Source organism: Dendrobates tinctorius, unplaced genomic scaffold (genome assembly GCF_039654945.1).
Source record: "Dendrobates tinctorius isolate UK_male_01 unplaced genomic scaffold, ASM3965494v1 ptg000086l, whole genome shotgun sequence".
Taxonomy (NCBI): domain Eukaryota; kingdom Metazoa; phylum Chordata; class Amphibia; order Anura; family Dendrobatidae; genus Dendrobates; species Dendrobates tinctorius.
The window spans coordinates 25,072,010-25,095,592 of NW_027361754.1; positions in this window are offsets into that span (position 1 = coordinate 25,072,010).

A 23,583-nucleotide genomic window follows, 5' to 3' on the forward strand; every position below is an offset into this window, starting at 1 on the left:
CCTCCAAACACGACAAGTTGTGTTTCTACCAAACAGTTCCAGTTTGGTTTCATCAGACCATAGGACATTCTCCCAAAACTCCTCTGGATCATCCAAATGCTCTCTAGCAAACTTCAGACGGGCCCGGACATGTACAGGCTTAAGCAGTGGGACACGTCTGGCACTGCAGGATCTGAGTCCATGGTGGCGTGGTGTGTTACTTATGGTAGGCCTTGCTACATTGGTCCCAGCTCTCTGCAGTTCATTCACTAGGTCCCCCCGCGTGGTTCTGGGATTTTTGCTCACCGTTCTTGTGATCATTCTGACCCCACGGGGTGGGATTTTGCGTGGAGCACCAGATCGAGGGAGATTATCAGTGGTCTTGTGTGTCTTCCATTTTCTAATTATTGCTCCCACAGTTGATTTCTTCACTCCAAGCTGGTTGGCTATTGCAGATTCAGTCTTCCCAGCCTGGTGCAGGGCTACAATTTTGTTTCTGGTGTCCTTTGACAGCTCTTTGGTCTTCACCATAGTGGAGTTTGAAGTCAGACTGTTTGAGGGTGTGCACAGGTGTCTTTTTATACTGATAACAAGTTTAAACAGGTGCCATTACTACAGGTAATGAGTGGAGGAAAGAGGAGACTCTTAAAGAAGAAGTTACAGGTCTGTGAGAGCCAGAAATCTTGATTGCTTGTTTCTGACCAAATACTTATTTTCCACCATAATATGCAAATAAAATGAAAAAAAAAAACAGACAATGTGATTTTCTGCATTTTTTTTTCTCAGTTTGTCTCCCATAGTTGAGGTCTACCTATGATGTAAATTACAGACGCCTCTCATCTTTTTAAGTGGTGGAACTTGCACTATTGCTGACTGACTAAATACTTTTTTTTCCCCACTGTATATGAAACTGAAATACCTGTTGCAAAAACCAAAATTGCTATTAAGAAAAAAGGTTAACATTAATAGGGGTGCCCAAACTTTTACATATGACTGTATATTAAAAAAAAATACACACATATGCACAAAACAACATACACACATATACAACATACACACATATAAAAAAACATAAACACATATACACAAAACAACATATACACACACACACATGCATCTTTGACATGTTTTATAAAAAAACAAAGCACATGGAGGGAATACAAACAGCGTTGTGGTGTCACAAGAAAGTCACCAACTATTTTTTACATTATAATAAAATCACAGCCTATAAATCAGTTCAGAGACATCATGCCAGTTGAAAACTTCTTGTAAATAAATGCAGACACTATGGTAACATTAGCATTATAAAGTACAGCCAAAAATAATGACATTGACTACTGTGACATCAGTACATTAGATACCAGCTTCAAAACAAAAACATCATCACAAAAGAACACAAGCTAGGCAGACACAGAAAACGTATATTGGTATTAAAATATTAGGATATTACCATGGGGAAAAGTCGCAGACAAGCACTTTAATGAAATGATCATACTAGAGATGAAGGGGAACCCTGTGGTCCCAGCCCTCTGAGGTGCGATCAATTAACAGCAGCAGCATGGAAAGACAGAGATGGAAGACTAAGGCCAATGTCAGGAATGTTGCCAGGAATTAGGACCCGGAATAAAATAAAGAATGATAGCACAAAGTAAGAATGAGACTGAGATCACAGCTTGGAGTTGAAGCCATTATTGCACATTAGGATTAGAACAAAAACACAAGCCAGAATTTAAAAAAAGAAATATAAACCATAGAGAAAGTAATGTCCTTTGCAGGATACTGGACCTACAATATAGAACTCATTAGCTTGAGCAGGTGACAAGAAATAATGCACCTTATTACACATAAAGAGGTAAAGCTAAAGAATATACTATTGGCTAGTGCATCTGGGCTTACTGTAATAAATCTTAACAATTAAAGGGGTTGTCCACTACTTGTATGTTAATGGCATATCCATGAGACTGATCACCAATATCTGATGGATAGGGGTTTGACACCAGGCTCCCCTACAGATCATCAGTTTGGAGCTTTAGATGTTAACAGTGTACAAACTAAGAATAGGGCTGTAGTTTATGTTTCTTTATAGGCTTGTAGTGGATGGGATCTGAGCTGCAGTACCTGAGTCATTCTCAGGTACTGGATGAGCTGTAATACCTTAGTCATTCTCAGGTACTGGGATCTGAGCTGTAGTACCTTAGTCATTCACAGGTACTGGGATCTGAGCTGCAGTACCTTAGTCATTCTCAGGTACTGGGATCTGAGCTGTAGTACCTTAGTCATTCTCAGGTACTGGGATCTGAGCTGTAGTACCTTAGTCATTCACAGGTACTGGGATCTGAGCTGTAGTACCTTAGTCATTCACAGGTACTGGGATCTGAGCTGCAGTACCTTAGTCATTCTCAGGTACTGGGATCTGAGCTGTAGTACCTTAGTCATTCACAGGTACTGGGATCTGAGCTGTAGTACCTTAGTCATTCACAGGTACTGGGATCTGAGCTGCAGTACCTTAGTCATTCACAGGTACTGGGATCTGAGCTGCAGTACCTTAGTCATTCTCAGGTACTGGGATCTGAGCTGTAGTACCTTAGTCATTCACAGGTACTGGGATCTGAGCTGCAGTACCTTAGTCATTCTCAGGTACTGGGATCTGAGCTGTAGTACCTTAGTCATTCACAGGTACTGGGATCTGAGCTGCAGTACCTTAGTCATTCTCAGGTACTGGGATCTGAGCTGTAGTACCTTAGTCATTCACAGGTACTGGATGAGCTGTAATACCTTAGTCATTCTCAGGTACTGGGATCTGAGCTGTAGTACCTTAGTCATTCACAGGTACTGGGATCTGAGCTGCAGTACCTTGGTCATTCACAGGTACTGGGATCTGAGCTGCAGTACCTTGGTCATTTTCAGGTACTGGGATCTGAGCTGCAGTACCTTGGTAATTCTCAGTTACTGGATCTGAGCTGCAGTACTTTGGTCATTCTCAGGTACTGGGATCTGAGCTGTAGTACCTTAGTCATTCACAGGTACTGGGATCTGAGCTGCAGTACCTTGGTCATTCTCAGGTACTGGGATCTGAGCTGTTTTACCTTGGTCATTCTCAGGTACTGGGAACTGAGCTGCAGTACCTTGGTCATTCTCAGGTACTGGGATCTGAGCTGCAGTACCTTAGTCATTCACAGGTATTGAGATCTGAGCTGCAGTACCTTGGTCATTCTCAGGTACTGGGATCTGAGCTGTTTTACCTTGGTCATTCTCAGGTACTGGGAACTGAGCTGCAGTACCTTGGTCATTCTCAGGTACTGGGATCTGAGCTGCAGTACCTGAAAATGAAGTGGTCATTCTCAGGAACGGCAGTCTGATCCCATTCACTTCTAGCCTAGAAATAAGACATCATCACAATAGAGCAAAGGCTAGAAAAGAAGATGACCACTATTACTGTATAGCACTGCTTGCACTTGATTACAGGCTATTGTGAAATCGCCAGAATATAACATAACCTAGAAATAAAGACAGCACTATGACGGCATAATTAAGATAAATCATAGCTTATAAATGAACATGCAGACTTTTGTGATGATACCATAATAGTCTGTATATTCATGCTTGAGCAGTGTTCGAGTGTGCTTATAACATAAGTGTTTGTCCTTATTACTTGCTTTTGCTTCTCAATGGAGTTTCTATGTTTTATTTTACTGATGTTATAATAGTGTTTCTCTTTATTCCTAAACTGGTCATGAATAAAACAATCACTATGTATCTTTGTCACAAATAAATTTAAGGTCAGATAAAGATAAAAAGGATTGTATCAACATCACAATAAAACATGACATACTGAATAAAGGATAAAAAAATTTTTTCAGATTCTCATAATAGAACACAACCTGTAAATATCACTATGATATCACCACAAAAGAACACAGCCTGTAAATTATTACCAACACTATGACATCACAATAGAACACAGCCTGTAAATAAATAGCAACACAATGACATCACCACAATTATACACAGCCTATAAATTAACCACAATAGAACACAGCCTATACATAAACCAAAATAGAACTCAGCCTATAAATAAACCACAATAGAACACAGTCTATAAATACTGGTTAATTTCTTAACTGGTCATGTAAAAAACAACTATATATCTTCGTCACAAATAAATATGGGGTCAGATAAAGAGAAAAGTGATAGCAGCAACATCACAAAAAACCATGACATACTGAATAAAGAATAACAATGTTGTCATATTCTCTAAATAGAGCACAGCCCATAAATAAATAGCAACACTATGCATCACAATAGAACATAGCCTGTGATTAAATATCATTATGACATCATCACAATAGATCACATCTATAAATACATGGTAGTGTGACACAGCCTGTAAATTAATACCAACACTATGACATCACCACAATAGAACACAGCCTGTAAAAAAATAAATAGCAACACTATGACATCACCACAATAAAACACAGCCTATAAGTTAAACACAATAGAACACAGTCTATAAATAAACCATAATAGAACACAGTTTATAAATACCAACCCTATCACATCACCACAAAAGGACACAGTCTAGAAGGAAACACAAACACTAATTAATCAAAAGCACAAACCTTTACATCTACTATGCACACATGCAAGTAGAGGCTTTTCTGACAACCTGACAAACGAACACAGACCCTATAATTGCACTGTATTGTGTATAATGCTGGTGATGGGAGGCGTCTGACATGACAAGCTGCTTTATGCTCTATCATGTGCACTGTTGGAAGAGGTGCCAGATCAGGCTATGTAAAGGAAGAATCTGGCAGAGAATGTTTTTTCTTAACAAAACTTGCATCTTGAGTCATTTTATTGCCATTATCTATTTTGCAGAAATCTGTTATCTCCATATGGTTATATAATCCAGGTAGGTAACATCTGACATTAGAATTTCAGTATAAGAATTTGCACCGTCTATTAGATAGGGAAACTAAGCAGATTAGAGCATTTATTTTTCATTTGCCCTTCATGAATATTTTGAAGTTTTCATAAAAGCACATGAAAATGGAGGTTATTTTACATTACAAAGGTATTTGAATAAGGTCAAGCTGCACAGAAAATATGGTTATAAAAGCTTTATTTGCTATCTTTGAGGCTGCAGATCATTTACGGTTTGCAAGGAGACTTAAACTTTCTAGGTGCTTAGAAGATAGTCAGGAGTCATTGGTTAATGGGTGACTGTAAGCCTCCTGAGCCATGCTGGTTTTGGACTGAACATTTTGTGCATTCACTTAAAGTGACCCTACACCCTTGGTCTATGCATGTCACATATTGAGTAAGCCTACTTAGAGCCCATTTTGCTCCTGCTGCCTTCTCTGCTGAGACTTATGTTCAATTCCTCCTGCTTCCAAGAAGGCCAAATGCAGTGGCATGAGAAGTTCAGTGTTAGGTCTAAACCTTCATCCTGCCTTGCCTTTACTGTGTGGCGGGATAGGTGTAGTTCATACTTACCAATGTTCTCCCTGTGCTCCTTTGGTGGTCATCAAAGAATGTGACATCCTTAGTTACTTTTCAGACTCGGGGTGTAGGGTCGCTTCTAGTCCATGATGCCAAATTACAACGTTGGGCATGCAAAGCCTCAAAGAATATTGGACAGTGCCTCCCAAAAGGGACCAAAACTGTTTTGAAACCTGGATCTACCCAGCAAAATTACAGAAGTCATATTTATTTGGGAAAACAGTGGGAAGCCACAAATTGGTGATTTTACTAAATAATACTATAAAAAAATGAGAAGTTCCCCAAATAGCAGGTTGAAGGATCCAACTTTCTAGTGAACCTGGATCTTACAACCCTCCACAGTTGGAGTCTCACATTGTGAAAGTGCAATATCTTACATGATCTAACGAAGATGCTGTATCCAAATTAGCAAAATGGTAATGTGGCGCCCCTGAGGCTCAGTCGCCACAGAGGTACTGCACCTTCTCCTAAGGTGTAGTGCCCCACCGTCTGGGTAAGTTGGGAGCTCCTTTCCACGCTCCAACACTCGCACCCCACACACACACAGGGTAGTTCTGCACAGCCACAAGCGGCTGTGTACTTAGAGAGTAACAGAGCACCTTTGGTGGTTCCCTGCTTGGAGCACTGGACGTGCTGGGAGGTGGGTGGAGTTAGAATACATAAAAGACTGGGAAGGTTTAGAATTGCAGTTCAGTCTGCAGAGGTCAGTCAGACGGGGAGTCTGAGGAAGGAAGCCACTCGGAGAGGCGTGGGGATCCCTGGAAGAAGGGATGGAGGAAGGAGTGCTGCAGCTGCCTCAGTGACCTGAGCCAGCTGGCACGGGAAAGGAGAGAAAGGAGAAAGACGTTAAACTGTAACCTAAGCATTCATAAGAAAGAGAGTCAAGTACGGAACGAAGGAGTAGAGAACAGAGAGGAGAAGTGGGTTGGAAGAGGAACCCTGCCTATAGGTTCTCAGCGCAAGGCCGGGGCCTGGTCCCCGAGGTTGTATGGACACTTATGGTTCTGCAGCAGACACCGATGGAGTAGTTGGCTGTAAATGCATTAATCCATCTAAGACTTGAGGCACAACAGCAACACAGATATAGAGCCGGGAGTGAGGCGTCCCCGAAGCAGGCTACAGCTGTCTGCCATGCAAGTAGAGTTCTAGGAACATCTCTTAGGAGGCATTCCAGGGTTACTAAGTACTGGAGTGCTTCACACCACAAGGCACATTGGCGGAGTCGTTCAGGAAGGTACATGTTGGCGGAGTGTTGGAGAGGAGGTTGCCCGGGAGGTTGGTTGAGTCTTTACCCCGGAGGAAACGGCGCGGAGACAGGCACCAGTGTGTACCACGAACTGTGAGTGAAGCTTTGAAACTGCAAGCTCTGTGTCCTCCGTTTATTTGTGCGCTAACACCTTCAGCACAGCTACATCTGGGTACAAGCATCCATACCATCCTGCGCTTCTCCTGATCCATAGCACCTACACTGCCCTGGAACTGCAGCTCCACCTGTGGGGAGCTACACCATCTTTGCTGCACCACACCATCGGTCCCAGCGGATCTGCATGCAGCGTCGGCTTGGCACCTCCCTTGCCGAACACCACAGGTGGCGTCACAAACTATTCTCATAAACTACATTAAAAACCACCATTGATTTGGGCGCCCAGGGCCACGGACCGGGCCACCACCGCTGTGACACATCCCCCTGACACCGGCCCGGTACCGAGTATCCCGCTGCCCTGGGAGGGCGACCCAGTAACATTATTAGAGCGCGTCACCACTGATCAGTAAAGGATACAACAGCATTGGGTCAATTCAAACTACGAGATCTCACGATAACCGTAGGACGGGCCGTGGCGGGTGTGGGCATGCCGCAACCCAAAAGTTTGAAGTTGACTTTTGCTAGAAACTTAGATCCTTTCGATTGCCAGTAGGGACAATTCAGAATATATTTGATACTAAGTGTTATTTAGTAAAATCATCCACATTGTTTTCTTAAAGGGCAGCTGTAAACTGATGATAGTTGTTACAGTGCTGTGCAAATTAAATGGGACAAAGCATTTTTTTTAGTAAAATCGTAACTTGGATACCAGTCAGTGATTCAAACCAGTTTTAACTGCTTTGAACAGGCACTCACACCTGTTCAAAGCAGTTAAAACTAGTTTGAATCACTGACTGGAAACCAACTTACGATTTTACTTAAAAAAATGCTTTGTCCCAATTAATTTGCACAGCACTGTACTTAAAAGGGATGTCCACTACTAAGAAAACCCCTTCTCAATCTGAATATTTGCCCCTTTTAAAATAAAAACTCGTATACTCACCTCTAGTGCTGGTGATGTCCCGGTGGTGTCAACAATAATGTTCCTAGGCTCACGTGAGCTTGATACTTCATGCAAGCCCTGCACCCAATCAGTGCTGGCATCACTGTCCCCGACTTCGGACAAATCATACATTAACAGGAAGTCAGGGCTACAGCTGCTCTCTGACTTCCTCTTGATGCTTTTCCAAGGTGGGGACAGTGAAGCTGGAGCTGATTGGTCGCTGGGTTCATGCGACTTAACAACTTCATGTGAGTCCCACCTCAATGAGAGTGCCACCACCGCTGGAACGGTGCCGGCACCGGAGGTGTTTTTATTTTACCAGAGACAAACATTCAGATTGAGAAGGGGTTGTCCTAGTAGTGGAGAACCCCTTTAAGATGAATATACAGCAAAATGACCACTGAACTGTCAGGGTTTTCTTTTTCAGTGAAGAACATACAGTAAATGCATAGACACAGAAATGAATTATAAAACCATGGACAACCCCTTTAAATTATCCTCTTAGAGTCTGGCATACGCATTTCATTGTGCCGACACGCTCAACAACAGTTACCATAAATGTCATATAGATGTGGTGTCTCTGGGAATGGAAGCTACAGAGTTAATTTGCAGTTTTTTGCTGAGTATTCAAGCTACATTTAAACATGTTAAATATTCAATTCATCTAAATTACCTTATTTTAAGCAGATCACGAGCGTCTTCATTGTCTATTCCAATAATATTATTTTAATCATCGTTTTGCAACGCACATTTGGGTATAAAGAGAGTAGAATAAAATGAAGACAATTGTCATGAGTCAATTAAAATATATGCTGTGTAATGGATACAGAGTACAATCCCAGAATAAATGGCATGGGGCAGACATTAGAAAAGATGTGAGACTAGCATTTGCTACATTGGTAAAGCTGTAGAAATCAGATTGATGACACAAAGGAAAATAAAAAGGATCAAGGCACCAAAAAGAAGTTTCCAAAAAGCCTTCTGTTTATGTAGCAAAATGCTGGAAAGCTTTTCATTAATCATTATCCAATTCAATTTCTTCTTAACAAGAGACGTATTGATAGAGGGACTGCTCACAAAATGAGGAATAGCTTTTTTTAGACGCAAGGAAAAAAAGGAAGTCAGCATACGGTGATTGGAGAGATTAGGAAAATTCTCTTTTTCTAACTTGTTCATCTGAACTGGAATACATAGCCTGGAGGCAACGCTGTCCCAAAACTTACATAAAGAGTGCCACTTATAGATTACAGTTATGTATTACAGGGATAAGCACTTACAATAAATCTCTATCAAAAGCCATTACTTGCTATCAAATGCAAAACCTGAAGGGGAGCCCCACTGGGAAAAAACAGGAAGCCATAGATGAAGACCATAATAGATGTGGACTGCTTTGGTGACAATTGTGACAAAATAGATTGATAGAGGTAAAAAAGAATTCTTTATTTCAATGATACTTGTCTTATAAGCATAACACAATTCAAGGGTTTGGATCCCCAATCCATAATTGTAGTGTCATGACTCTGGATCTGGACAGGATGGTTCTGCCTCCATCCTGGTCAGTTCATGGTTATTTCTAGTTCACCTCTCTTTGGTTCTGGGGAGGCTATTTAATGTTGGCAGTTCCTGGGTTTGTTGTCGGTGATACTTCCATGTACTCGGTTAGTCGTTGCTGACCCAGGCCATCCGTAATCGTTGTGCCTCTGTGCTTGTGAGCTTTGCTGTGTATGACCCGGTTTGTCCCCTGACTTTTGCCTCTGTGTCCTGCTCTGTACTGCCCTGTCCTTTCTGGTTCTCTAACCCATTGGCTCAACTCGGTTTACTCTCTGCCTTATCCCTAGGTACCTCGCTCTCATTTGACTTTTGATCCTCGGCTCTCCACTGACTAAGTTAATGTTTAGTGCCCTGTACTGTGCGCTCTCAGCTGCTTTCCCTGTCCTCACGCTCAGTGACTCCACCCCCCAGTTATCACGTGACTGCTTTGTCCCAGGTCCTGTGCTCACTGCTTAGTCTCAGGTCCTTGCGCACGGCATGCCTTGTTCTTCTGCTCCCTGTGCTCGGTCCTGTGCCCCCTGACAGCACCCCCTAGGCTGCCCCAGAGACACCATTAGTGTCATTACATTTAGAAGACTCATGTGTAAAGTCTATCAGAAGCTGTCTGATAGACTTTACCTAGGAGAGATTTGGCACCTATCAGATTTCAGGGAAACTCCCATATCCTTAATAATTTATCCTCTGTTCACAGTTCTACACTTACAATGGGGCCCCCTGGGTTGTGTCCATGCTGTAGTTGCTGGCCAGAAGAGCGATCCAGTGGAAGGTTGGTCAAACATATCCAAGTGAGTATCAAAAGTTAGAAAGCTAGGCACAGAAACAGTAGAGGAAACCCAAGTAAAAAGGAAAGCTGTGGTCAAATGCCAGGAGGTTAATAGAGGAGACAGACAATCAGGGTCAGAATCAGGAGGGATTAAAGAAAAAGCATGGTCAATATCACCCATTTGTCACTATACAGTGCTGTGCAAATTAATTGGGACAAAGCATTTTTTAAGTAAAATCGTAAGTTGGTTACCAGTCAGTGATTCAAACCATTTTTAACTGCTTTGAACAAGTGTGAGTGCCTGTTCAAAGCAGTTAAAACTGGTTTGAATCACTGACTGGTAGCTAACTTACGATTTCACTTAAAAAAAATTTTTGTCCCAATTAATTTGCACAACACAGTAAGTAATGCATGTGTGTGACGAATTGTGGGAGAAATTACTCACCACTATTAGTTGTTATATGGTCTGAACTGCCATTTATTAGGAGAAAGCATTAATGCATTAGGTTAAAAGTCTTGATCAGTATGTGCCTGTGTCATAGCGTGCTAGTTGTGGGGGTGAGTAACACGTGCCATATGTGGTGCACCATACACTGCACCATACACTGCCTATAGTATGTGCCACAGAGAAGGAAACCATCAGCCTTTATTCCTGTTTGGAAAGTTAGTCTTAAGTGTGGAATACTGATCCACCCACATGGAATTACCATCGATATTGAGAGAGAGTTAGGAATGCCACTATAAAGGAGAGTATTGGGGCGTATGCCACTATGTGAAGACAACATATTCTAGTATGGCAAATATCAAGCTCCACAAAGACTGATGAGACTGATAAGTCCTAACAGAAGAATTCTGTATGCTCATGCCTGCAAGTGACAAGGCTTTATAGAGACAGCAAGGAGACTTGTACATGAGGAACCGATATTCAGTAATTGAGTAAGCTGCAGTAGTGTGTAAGATTACCAGACAACAAGTAAGGTGAAGAAAAGAGACAACCAAGAGAGGAGTCAAGAACTTAGAATGTGCTGTGACATATTGAGAATGACACAGGCATTGTTCCTGCTGTTAGGGCTCACCTGGTGAGGTAGATAGAGATCAGGGTGAATACCTGAACTGAAGAGTATGGAACTCCGTGCAATGTTTGCCTTCACATGGAACAGTGAAGACCAAAACAAGAAGGTAAGCTGGGTGTTAGGCAAACAAGTGAAGCAGGACACACCAAAATCTAGAGATATGGACAGACACAATAATTGAGGAAAGATAACCAGGCCAGATATTCCGGTAGCATAATTTGAACAATTCCAGAGGAAATTTTGTTATGCACACAACAAATGATGGGTTAATCAGAAAATAAAAGAATAACCACCAGCAGCAAAGACGAAGAGACAAACTTGCTTGTAGGGAAGATACACTCTGATGCAGGAGTTTTTGATGTGTAAACTAGTTCAGGTAACAGTTAATTACGCTTACAGCAGACAAAGGGTATTCAGCAGGTCTGAGCCAAGAAGTATATGCAGGTTGCAGGAATTACAAGGGTTTGCAGAGATGATTGCAGCTGAGAAAACTGTATGGTGGTAATCGCCAAAGCCCAGGGTAACTGAACATAAAGCTTACTAAATACTCAGAAATATATAAATGTTCAAGTCAGCATTAAAGGTGTGGTTATAGATCACACTGAAGTTTGCAAAACAACTTTTGAAACCAAACATGGAGAAAGCATGGCGGATGGATAGCGGCAATAGGGGGAAGGGAGCAGAGCCCAGCCCTGGAGTCAAAACAGGTGAAGGAGATTTTCACCAGGCTACATAAAGTATCTCAAGTGCAAGACTGTTATTGTATATTCCAAATATCTTCTGCCGCTCATGCCATGGCTCTTGTGAGAACATTTGGAGCAGTGAAGCACGCTGCCTTTCAGAAGACTCAGCAACAATCAAGCTCGATACCTCTGTGAGTAAACTTGTTCCTGAACTTTCTCCTGTGTATTGTTGCCTTCCGAAACTAGAGGTTACTGAGTCTTATTTTAAGATGGAGCAGACCACTACCAGACAGATAAATTATATTGATCGAAAAATACAGAGCTATTAATAATTGCAATGTCAAAGCGGCAATAGTGAGCCGACACACGGGCGTGTCAGCAGTGACAATGGGTGATATATAATGACATGTGTGAGAATTGTCACATATCAGTGTATTTCCAGGGCATTTTCGGATGCAATATTTGTAAGGCTGCCAGTATGAGTATAATATATGAAGTACAGAATTGCAAGTAAACACACACCCTCATATTTCTCTTCCTACTCCCTGCTGTCTCTTTTATTTAATATCGTGCAGGCACCGAGAAAGTTGATGTAGTTTAAGGAATAATAACTGTGAAGTGATTACAGCTTCCTGCTGAGACACATTGCGGAGAAAGTGTTGTGTGCTTTGTGTCTGAACGGCAGCCTTGTGGGGCAAGGAAACCTGCTTAAATGTGACCTGATCCCTGTAAGTTCTGTACAACATGGAGGAGAAATAAACCTTGTCCTACCACTAGAAAAATGTTGCAATTCCCTATGACTCCGATAACACCTAAATGACTCTTAAATCATAACCAATGGACATCACTGGGGTAAGGGCTACTGCATCAAAAGGGCCTTATTCCTCTTTAAATCTTATCTCTATATACACTCACTGGCCACTTTATTAGGTACACCATGCTAGTAAGGGGTTGGACCCCCTTTTGCCTTCAGAACTGCCTCAATTCTTCGTGGCAGAGATTCAACAAGGTGCTGGAAGCATTCCTCAGAGATTTTGGACCATATTGACATGATGGCATCACACAGTTGGCGCAGATTTGTCGGCTGCACATCCCTGATGCGAATCTCCCGTTCCACCACATCCCAAAGATGCTCTATTGGATTGAGATCTGGTGACTGAGGAGGCCATTTGAGTACAGTAAACTCATTGTCATGTTCAAGAAACCAATCTGAGATGATTCGAGCTTTATGACATGGCGCATTATCCTGCTGAAAGTAGCCATCAGATGTTGGGTACATTGTGGTCATAAAGGGATGGACATGGTCAGCAACAATACTCAGGTAGGCTGTGGCGTTGCAACGATGCTCAATTGGTACCAAGGGGCCCAAAGAGTGCCCAGAAAAAATTCCCCACACCATGACACCACCACCACCAGCCTGAACCGTTGATACAAGGCAGGATGGATCCATGCTTTCATGTTGTTTACGCCAAATTCTGACCCTACCATCCGAATGTCGCAGCAGAAATCGAGACTCATCAGACCAGGCAACGTTTTTCCAATCTTCTACTGTCCAATTTCGATGAGCTTGTGCAAATTGTAGCCTCAGTTTCCTGTTCTTAGCTGAGAGGAGTGGTACCCAGTGTGGTCTTCTGCTGCTGTAGCCCATCTGCCTCAAAGTTCGACGCACTGTGCGTTCAGAGATGCTCTTCTGCCTACCTTGGTTGTAACGGGTGGCAATTTGAGTCACTGTTGCCTTTCTATCAGCTCGAACCAGTCTGCCCATTCTCCTCTGACCTCTGGCATCAACATGGCATTTCCGGCCACAGAACTGCCGCTCACTGGATTTTTTTTCTTTTTCGGACCATTCTCTGTAAACCCTAGAGATGGTTGTGCGTGAAAATCCCAGTAGATCAGCAGTTTCTGAAATTCTCAGACCAGCCCTTCTGGCACCAACAATCATGCCACGTTCAAAGGCACTCAAATCACCTTTCTTCCCCATACTGATGCTCGGTTTGAACTGCAGGAGATTGTCTTGACCATGTCTACATGCCTAAATGCACTGAGTTGCCGCCATGTGATTGGCTGATTAGAAATTAAGTCTTAACACACAGTTGGACAGGTGTACCTAATAAAGTGGCCAGTGAGTGTATATAAAACTGAATGTATGTATGTGTGTATCACCAACCAATCACAAAGCATCTTTCATTTTGCCAGAGCTGTTCAAAAGAAGCTGAGCTGTGATTGGTTGCTATGAGCAACAGTTTTCCTTACAACCAATCATGAAGCATCTTTCATTTCACCAGAGCTGGTTAAAAGAAGCTGAGCTGTGATTGGTTGCTATGAGCAAGTTTTCCCACTTGACAACACCTCAGCAGACACTGACTGGGTGGGAGAAATCTGGCATCCCTGGGAACATAAGCTCCCAGCCATTGTCTGCCCCACAGAAAGGAGCACAGAGCACTTTGGTTTTGACCCCAGGCCTCTCTTAAAGGGATCCCTGGTATGGAAGTTAAAACCGTTCCACTCAGCTCTGTGGTTCTGACCCCAGGGTCTCTTAAAGGGATCATTGGTATGGAAGTTAGGGCAAATCCACTCTGCACTTTGGTACTGACCCCAGGCCTTTCTTAAAGGGATCTCCTGTATGCAAGTCAGGGCAAATCCACTCAGCGCTCTGGTTCTGATCCCAGGCTCTCTTAAAGGGATCCCCGGTATGGATGTCAGGGCAAATCCACTTTGCGCTTTGGTACTGACCCCAGGCCTCTCTTAAAGGGATCTCCGGTATGGAAGGTAGGGTAAATCCCTCAGCGCTCTGATTCTCACCCCAAGCCTCTCTTAAAGGGATCCCTGGTATGGAAGTTAGGACTGTTCCACTCAGCACTCTGTTTCTGACATGGAAAAAGGTTGTCTAGCTACATGATGTAGTGAAAACAAATTTTTTTTATTCACTTCAATCGATACAGGGTAGAGGTTAAAATGCCAGCATAGAAGATAGAAGATATAAATGCTTGCGTTCTCAATGCGTTTCTGGTGTCTTAGTTACTATGCTCAAGCAACGCCGGGCTCTTCAGCTAGTTGATTATAATATATAGACATTATATGGACACATCTCACCTGGTGAGTTGGATCCTTGAAGCCCTTGGTCCGAAAGAGCGGCTGGAATGCAGCATGGCCAGAAGACATGGGTGTGGCTGGAACTACAAAGACCATAGAAACTGAATGACTGCTGTAGTGGTAGAACAGTAATAGCAGAGCAGGGTAGATCAGAAGGCTCAGGGAAGCAACATCCAAAAAAGTATCTGAGCGGAGTTGGTCAGAAGACTCACTATTGTGATGTAACAGAGTCCAGTGATGTAACATTTTGGAGCATATCAGAGGGTGAATTTCTATGGCAAGGAAGCAAAGAATAGCAATGACTAGAGCTGTGTATGTCAGGAGGCACAAAGAGACAGCATAGTAGAGCCCAGTGGTGTACATAGCTATGTATGTCAGGAGACACCAAGAGTCAATGTAGTAGAGCCCAGTGGTGTAGCATAGATATGTACTATACGTCAGGAGGCACAAACAATAACTATAGTAGAGCCCAGTGGCGTGCAGAGCTGGGTATGTCAAGAAAGACAGAGTGATTATTTAGCAGAACTAAGTATGCATTGTGTAAGTTTGTAGCATAGTCTGACAATGTAGTAGTGATGGGTATATCAGGAGGATCACAGGGGCAATATAGCAGGGCTGAGTAGGTCTAATGGCACAGCTTAGCTGATTGGAGTGGTGAAGTTAAAGTAGTGATGACTAGTGTTGAGCATTCCGATACCGCAAGTATCGGGTATCGGCCGATATTAGCGGTATCGGAATTCCGATACCGACTTCCGATACTTTTGTCATATCGGATTCCGGAATCGGAATCGGAAGTTCCCATCATGCTATGAGCCTGCTTGCTTTGATTAAGCCAATGGGAATCCTCCGAAGTGTGGGCACATCCTTTTAGGCATGTAGGCATGTTAACTATTGGCATGGCTGTGATTGGCTGCCGAAATGATGTCATGATGCACTATAAAAGCCACCGCAGCCGCCATTTCTGGTCACTCTGCTGTGAATTCAGTTAGGGACAGGCTGCTGTAGAAGACTGTGAGGGACAGTTAGAAATAGCGATTCCACCAAACATCTAGTGCTTTACCCAGGCTACATAAACCACCACTGTAGCCTTCTTTGCCCTAGCAGCAGTGTTCACAGCTGTCTGCAAGGGCTGTGTGAGTGCAGCTCACGCTGTGGAGTGGGTCCTGCAGCCACGTCAGGCTGTAGGCCACCCAGTGTGATCACTGCTGCCTCATACATCTTTTATTTTTTGAGCTGCATTTTTTACATAATTTCAATCTAGTGTGCTTCCATCCGTATCCATATACGTTGGTTGCAAACACTAGTAGTAGACAGCGGAGCCTTTCTGCAGCCTTTCAGTGCTAGTGTCCACTTTGCTGCACTGTTCACGGCTGTCTGAGAGGTCTCTGACTGTGTGTGAGTGCAGCTCACGCTGAGTAGTGTGTCCTGCAGCTACGTCTGGCTGTAGGACGCTCAGCGTGCGTCAGTGCCTCACACATATTTTTATTTGAGTGCAGCTCATTTTTTCTTCTATTAGTGTGCATCCATCCGTCTCCATCTACGGTGGTTGCAAACACTATATAGGAGTACACAGCGGAGCCTTTCTGCAGCCTGTCAGTGCCAGTGCCCACTTAGCTGCACTGTTGACGGCTGTCTGAGAGGTCTCTGACTGTGTGTGAGTGCAGCTCACGCTGAGTAGAGTGTCCTGCAGCTACGTCTGGTTGTAGGACGCTCAACGTGCGTCACTGCCTCACACATATTTGTCTTTGAGTGCAGCTCATTTTTTCTTCTCCTATTAGTGTGCATAGTGTGCATCCATCCGTATCCATCAACATTGGTTGGTTGCAAACACTATATAGGAGTAGATAGAGGAGCCTTTTTTTCTGGCTTGTGCCCTGCCGGCGCAGCCAGATTAGTATTACCCAATTTTTTTGGAGCCTCATCTTTTGCATTGTAGGTTACCTGCCTGCATTGTAATAGCTCCAAAAAGTTGGTGATACTATCAGTTTCAATTCTTTGTTCACATACTTTGAGTTTGTTTCCAACAAAGAAACCACAAAAAAAGTTCACCAAACACTACATTTGGAACTTGTGTAGGCCACATTAGCTCCTATTAAAGTGTAGTCCACACACACACACTTCATAAAATTAGTGTTTCTTGTACCTGTAACCAGCTGTTCAGGAATAAGCACACTAAGGCCCCCCTTTGTACTTTTCTGCCTATCTTAAGCAGTCTTGCAAGATGAAGAAGGCAGGGAGTAAGGCGCGTGGGCGTGGGCGTGGGCGTGGAGTTTCAGCAGGGAGAGGACGTGGGGATTCTGCAGGGAGAGGACGTGGGGATTCTACAGGTAGAGGATGTGGGGATTCTGGGCCTGCTGCGGGCACCAGTGGATCAGCATCCCCCAGTTTTAGCAGGCAACAGTCCTTTATGCGCAGCTTTGTAGGACCTCAACGTACCCCACTGCTGCGGGAGGAACAAATTGAAGCCGTTGTCGGATGGATGGCAGCTAACGCATCGACTTCAATTACTTCCGCATCCTCTCAGGGTCAGAGCACCGAAGAGCAACCATCTGTCTCTTCACCACCTGCCAAAGTGCCCAGGCAGTCAGAGAGACATGGACAGGAGCCATCACAGTCTCTACTTCTGTTCTCGGAATCTGTTGGCTTGGAAAGAGGGGGCCAGCCAAGCAGCATTCCTGAATGTGAAGAAGAGGGAGTATGCAGTGATGCGCAACTTCTTTGTCCCTCTGAATCTGAAGAGGCGAGTGGGCCAGTGCCTATGGTCAGCACACCTCAGTACGCATCAGATGATGACAAGACTCAGTTGCCACTTTCTGGTGCGTACGGTGCTGGCGAGACAACCCCGGAGAAGCAGCTGTTTGAAGAGGGGAGGGAAGATGATGAGGTCCTTGACCCATCATGGCGTGAGGAACAGGAAGGTGGTGGGAGCAGCTCGGAGGAAGAGATTCCCCTACCGGCCAAAACAGGAGGCAGAGGGAGGGGGAAGACTTGGTTGCCTGTACCCTCCACTTCGGCACCCGTTAGGAGCATTCCTCATTCCAAAGGCAAACCGGGCGCTCCCAAGAGTTGCAGTGCGTGGTCCTTTTTTGACACAGTTGCAGATGACATTTGCTTTGTCAAATGCAAGCTGTGTCATCAGAGAGTCAAAAGAGGGAGAAATGTCAGCAACCTCAATACCACAAATATGTGGAAACATGTGCGCACCAAGCACGAGTTGGAGTTGCAGAGACACCCTGAAGACGTAGGCCAACGTACAGCACCACCTACCACCTCTTCAGTTCGTGTTGGGGCCTCTTCCTCCAGCTCACACACTGCTGGTTCGGCTTCAACACAGGATCGCCAAGGAAGAACCTCTGCCACTGTTGTCCGGAGACCCTGTCAGATTACACCCATAGCAGCACGTTCCCATCCATCACAGCCATCGGTAGCACAGGCATGGGATAAAAGGCGCCCTTACTCGGCAAACCATCCCCGAGCACAGTCTCTGAATGCTGGCATTGCCAAACTTCTGGCAGTTGAAATGCTGTCATTCAGGCTGGTGGACACTGACACCTTCCGGGACTTAATGGCATTGGCAGTCCCCCAATACAACGTGCCCAGCCGCTTTTATTTCAGCAGGCGAGCCGTCCCTGCCCTGCAGAAACATATTGAGGGCAAAATAAAACATGCGCTACTAAACGCCGTTAGTAGCAAGGTCCACCTGACCACCGATGCGTGGACCAGTAACCATGGACAGGGACGATACCTTTCCCTCACTGCCCACTGGGTCAATGTTGTGGAGCCGGGTACGGATCTGGAGAGTGGCGCTGTACGTGTTCTTCCAACGCCACGGATTGCAGGACTCCAGTCTGTACACATAGACTCCTCCTCCTACTCAAGTTCCTCAGAAACAGCAGAGCAGGAGCCTGTTAAGACCGATATGAGCACAGCCGTGGCCAAACGTCAACAGGCTGTACTCAAATTAATTTCTTTGGGGAATCGAAGCCACACAGCGCAGGAGCTCTGGAATGCTATCAAGCTGGAGAGCGATGTGTGGTTTGGGCCAGCGAATCTCCATCCGGGCTTGGTAGTGTGTGACAATGGCCGAAATCTGGTGGCAGCTCTTGGCCTAGGCAACCTCACACACATCCCATGTCTGGCACATGTTCTTAACTTGGTCGTGCAGAGCTTTCTGAGGGACTATCCGGATCTTGATGCACTGTTGCACAAGGTCCGCATAGAGTGCGCTCACTTGCGACGTTCCAGCACGGCAAGATCACGCCTCGCTGCTCTGCAGCGAAGATTTGGCCTTCCGGAACATCGCATCATATGTGACCTACCCACCCGGTGGAATTCAACGTTACATATGTTGGAGCGGTTGTGTGAGCAGCAGGCAGCAGTCATGGAGTACCAGCTGCATCAGGCGCAAACAAGTCGCACTGTGCGCCGTTCACACTTCAGCACCATTGAGTGGGCCTCTATGAAGGACATCTGCCTCGTTTTGCGTGCCTTCGATGAATCCACGCGGATGGCGAGTGCAGATGATGCACTAGTCAGCATGACTGTCCCCCTTATCTGCCTGCTTCAACAAACACTGCAAGCACTAAGGGATGAGGTTTCGGAAGAGGTGGAGGATGAGGAGTCCCAAATGCCATCTGCTTCTGGACAGTCTGCGCTACGTGTTTCCTCACAAAGGCCTAGGCAGGGGACACTTTGTGAGGAGGATGAGAAGGAGTCGATGGAGGAGGAAGACATCTCTCCAGAGGAGGGAGGTACACAAACCTCTACTCAGTATGTACAGCGAGGGTGGGGTGATGCAGAGCAGGCCGAGGTCACGCCTCAAACAGGGGACAGCGGTTCTTTGGCAGTTGGGAGTCTGCAGCACATGGTTGATTTCATGCTGCAGTGCCTGAGAAACGACCGCCGCATCGCCCACATTCTCGTCTCGGCTGATTATTGGGTGTACACCCTCCTAGATCCTCGCTACTGGGACAGCGTACAAAGGCTCATACCAACGTTGAACCGGGAGTGTAAAATGCGGGAGTACGAAGAGTCACTGGTGCAGTCCATAATGTTTTCCATTCCACCCGACAGCATTGTTGCTATTGCTTTAAAAAGCAGCTCTGTGCGTCGAGGCAGTGGAGGAAACTCTGCACAAAGAGGGAGCAGAGGCAGCGCCGCAGCACAAGGCAAGACCACTATGGCCCAAATGTGGCAAAGTTTTGTGTGTCCACCACAATTGTCTACAACATCAGCGACGCCTCGAGTCAGCAGGAGGCAACGCTTCCGTCAGATGGTGTCAGACTACATGTCTTGCCCTGTCGCTGTACTCCCAGATGGCTCTTCCCCCTTCAAGTTTTGGGTCTCTAAGCTGGATACATGGCCAGAGCTTAGCCAGTATGCATTGGAGGTGCTGGCTTGCCCTGCTGCCAGTGTATTATCGGAACGTGTCTTTAGTGCTGCAGGTGGTGTACTAACAGACCGTCGCACGCGACTATCTTCCGATAATGTTGACCGGCTGACTTTTCTGAAAATGAACAAGGCCTGGATCTCAAAAGACTTTGCCATTCCTCTTACAGACTAAATTAGTGGTTGGCAACTGTATCAAGGTCTGCTGGTGTGTTCATTTTTCTACCACCTGAACTATAATCCCTGTGCTTCAACACAGCCAGTTGTCGCTCAGATGTGTCGTCTGCACAGAGAAACACACTAGCTCCTGTGTTAGTGGGGTTCAGTAATGCCAGCTGATCCCCTGCTGTGTGGACGGCAAAGTCACCAGCTCCATCAACATTCAAACCACTACTGATTTTTAACCGTGCCCAACTTAGGTCTCTGGCTCCACTGTCTCTACTATTTCCCCTGACCTCCAACCCCGCCATCTACATCTCTGAAGTGGCGTCAGCACAATCTACACTTGTTCCTGTGTTCCTGTGGCTCAGTCCCATCAGTTTATCCCCTGATGTGTGTCCGGCAAGGTCTCCTGCTCTGTCCACATTCCCATAACCAGTAGTGGGAATGAGGACAGAGCTGGCGAACTTGCCGGACAAACATCAGGGGATCAACTGACGGGACTGAGCACCAGTAACACAGGAACAAGTGTAGATTGTGCTGACGCCACTTCAGAGATGTAGCTGGCGGGGTTGAAGGCCAGGGTAAATAGTAGAGACAGTGGAGCCAGAGGCCTAAGTGGAGCATGGTTAGAATCAGTAGTAGTCCACAACCTCCATAAAAACCGCTGCCCATTGGCCTCTGCATGCGGCATGCGTAATCCTGGGCTCCAACAGTGTCAGTTGGTGTTCAGAAGTGTCGTCTCCACAGAGCCAAACACATTCGTTCGAGTGTTAGTGGGTTTCAGCACTGCCAGCTGTTCCCCTGCTGTGGAGATGGCAAGTCTCCTGCTGCCTTCACCTGCCAAAAACAACAGGCCCCAGCCTGCTCCTCGCCTAATCCTGGGCTCCAACAGCGTCAGTTGGTGTTCAGAAGTGTCGTCTCCACAGAGCCAAACACATTCGTTCAAGTGTTAGTGGGGTTCAGCACTGCCAGCTGTTCCCCTGCTGTGGAGATGGCAAGTCTCCTGCTGCCTTCACCTGCCAAAATCCAGTAGGCCCCAGCCTGCTCCTCGCCTAATCCTGGGCTCCAACAGCGTCAGTTGGTGTTCAGAAGTGTCGTCTCCACAGAGCCAGACACATTCGTTCGAGTGTTAGTGGGTTTCAGCACTGCCAGCTGTTCCCCTGCTGTGGAGATGGCAAGTCTCCTGCTGCCTTCACCTGCCAAAATCCAGTAGGCCCCAGCCTGCTCCTCGCCTAATCCTGGGCTCCAACAGCGTCAGTTGGTGTTCTGAAGTGTCGTCTCCACAGAGCCAAACACATTCGTTCAAGTGTTAGTGGGGTTCAGCACTGCCAGCTGTTCCCCTGCTATGGAGATGGCAAGTCTCCTGCTGCCTTCACCTGCCAAAATCCAGTAGGCCCCAGCCTGCTCCTCGCCTAATCCTGGGCTCCAACAGTGTCAGTTGGTGTTCAGAAGTGTCGTCTCCACAGAGCCAGACACATTTGTTCGAGTGTTAGTGGGTTTCAGCACTGCCAGCTGTTCCCCTGCTGTGGAGATGGCAAGTCTCCTGCTGCCTTCACCTGCCAAAATCCAGTAGGCCCCAGCCTGCTCCTCGCCAAATCCTGGGCTCCAACAGCGTCAGTTGGTGTTCAGAAGTGTCGTCTCCACAGAGCCAAACACATTCGTTCGAGTGTTAGTGGGTTTCAGCACTGCCAGCTGTTCCCCTGCTGTGGAGATGGCAAGTCTCCTGCTGCCTTCACCTGCCAAAATCCAGTAGGCCCCAGCCTGCTCCACGCCTAATCCTGGGCTCCAACAGCGTCAGTTGGTGTTCAGAAGTGTCGTCTCCACAGAGCCAAACATTCGTTCAAGTGTTAGTGGGTTTCAGCACTGCCAGCTGTTCCCCTGCTGTGGAGATGGCAAGTCTCCTGCTGCCTTCACCTGCCAAAATCCAGTAGGCCCCAGCCTGCTCCTCGTCAAATCCTGGGCTCCAACAGCGTCAGTTGGTGTTCAGAAGTGTCGTCTCCACAGAGCCAAACACATTCGTTCGAGTGTTAGTGGGTTTCAGCACTGCCAGCTGTTCCCCTGCTGTGGAGATGGCAAGTCTCCTGCTGCCTTCACCTGCCAAAATCCAGTAGGCCCCAGCCTGCTCCACGCCTAATCCTGGGCTCCAACAGCGTCAGTTGGTGTTCAGAAGTGTCGTCTCCACAGAGCCAAACACATTCGTTCAAGTGTTAGTGGGGTTCAGCACTGCCAGCTGTTCCCCTGCTGTGGAGATGGCAAGTCTCCTGCTGCCTTCACCTGCCAAAATCCAGTAGGCCCCAGCCTGCTCCTCGCCAAATCCTGGGCTCCAACAGCGACAGTTGGTGTTCAGAAGTGTCGTCTCCACAGAGCCAAACACATTCGTTCGAGTGTTAGTGGGTTTCAGCACTGCCAGCTGTTCCCCTGCTGTGGAGATGGCAAGTCTCCTGCTGCCTTCACCTGCCAAAATCCAGTAGGCCCCAGCCTGCTCCTCGCCTAATCCTGGGCTCCAACAGCGTCAGTTGGTGTTCAGAAGTGTCGTCTCCACAGAGCCAAACACATTCGTTCAAGTGTTAGTGTGGTTCAGCAATGCCAGCTGTTCCCCTGCTGTGGAGATGGCAGTCTCTCCTGCTGTCTCCGCATTCCAAAGACAGTAGGCCTCTGCCTACACCCTCCTATTTCCTGGGCTTCAACTCAGCCAGTTGTAGCTCGGAAGTGCCGTCCACATGGAAAGAGATACTTGCTCCCGTGTCTCAGTGGGGTTCAGTAACGTCAGCTGATCCCCTGCTGTGTGGATGCCAGTCTCTCCTGCTGTCACCTCATTCAAAATACAGTAGGCCTCTGCCTACACCCTCCTATTTCCTGGGCTTCAACACAGCCAGTTGTAGTTCGGAAGTGCCGTCCACACGGAAAGAGATACTTGCTCCCGTGTCTCAGTGGGGTTCAGTAATGTCAGCTGATCCCCTGCTGTGTGGATGGCAGTCTCTCCTGCTGTCACCTCATTCAAAATACAGTAGGCCTCTGCCTACACCCTCCAATTTCCTGGGCTTCAACACAGCCAGTTGTAGTTCGGAAGTGCCGTC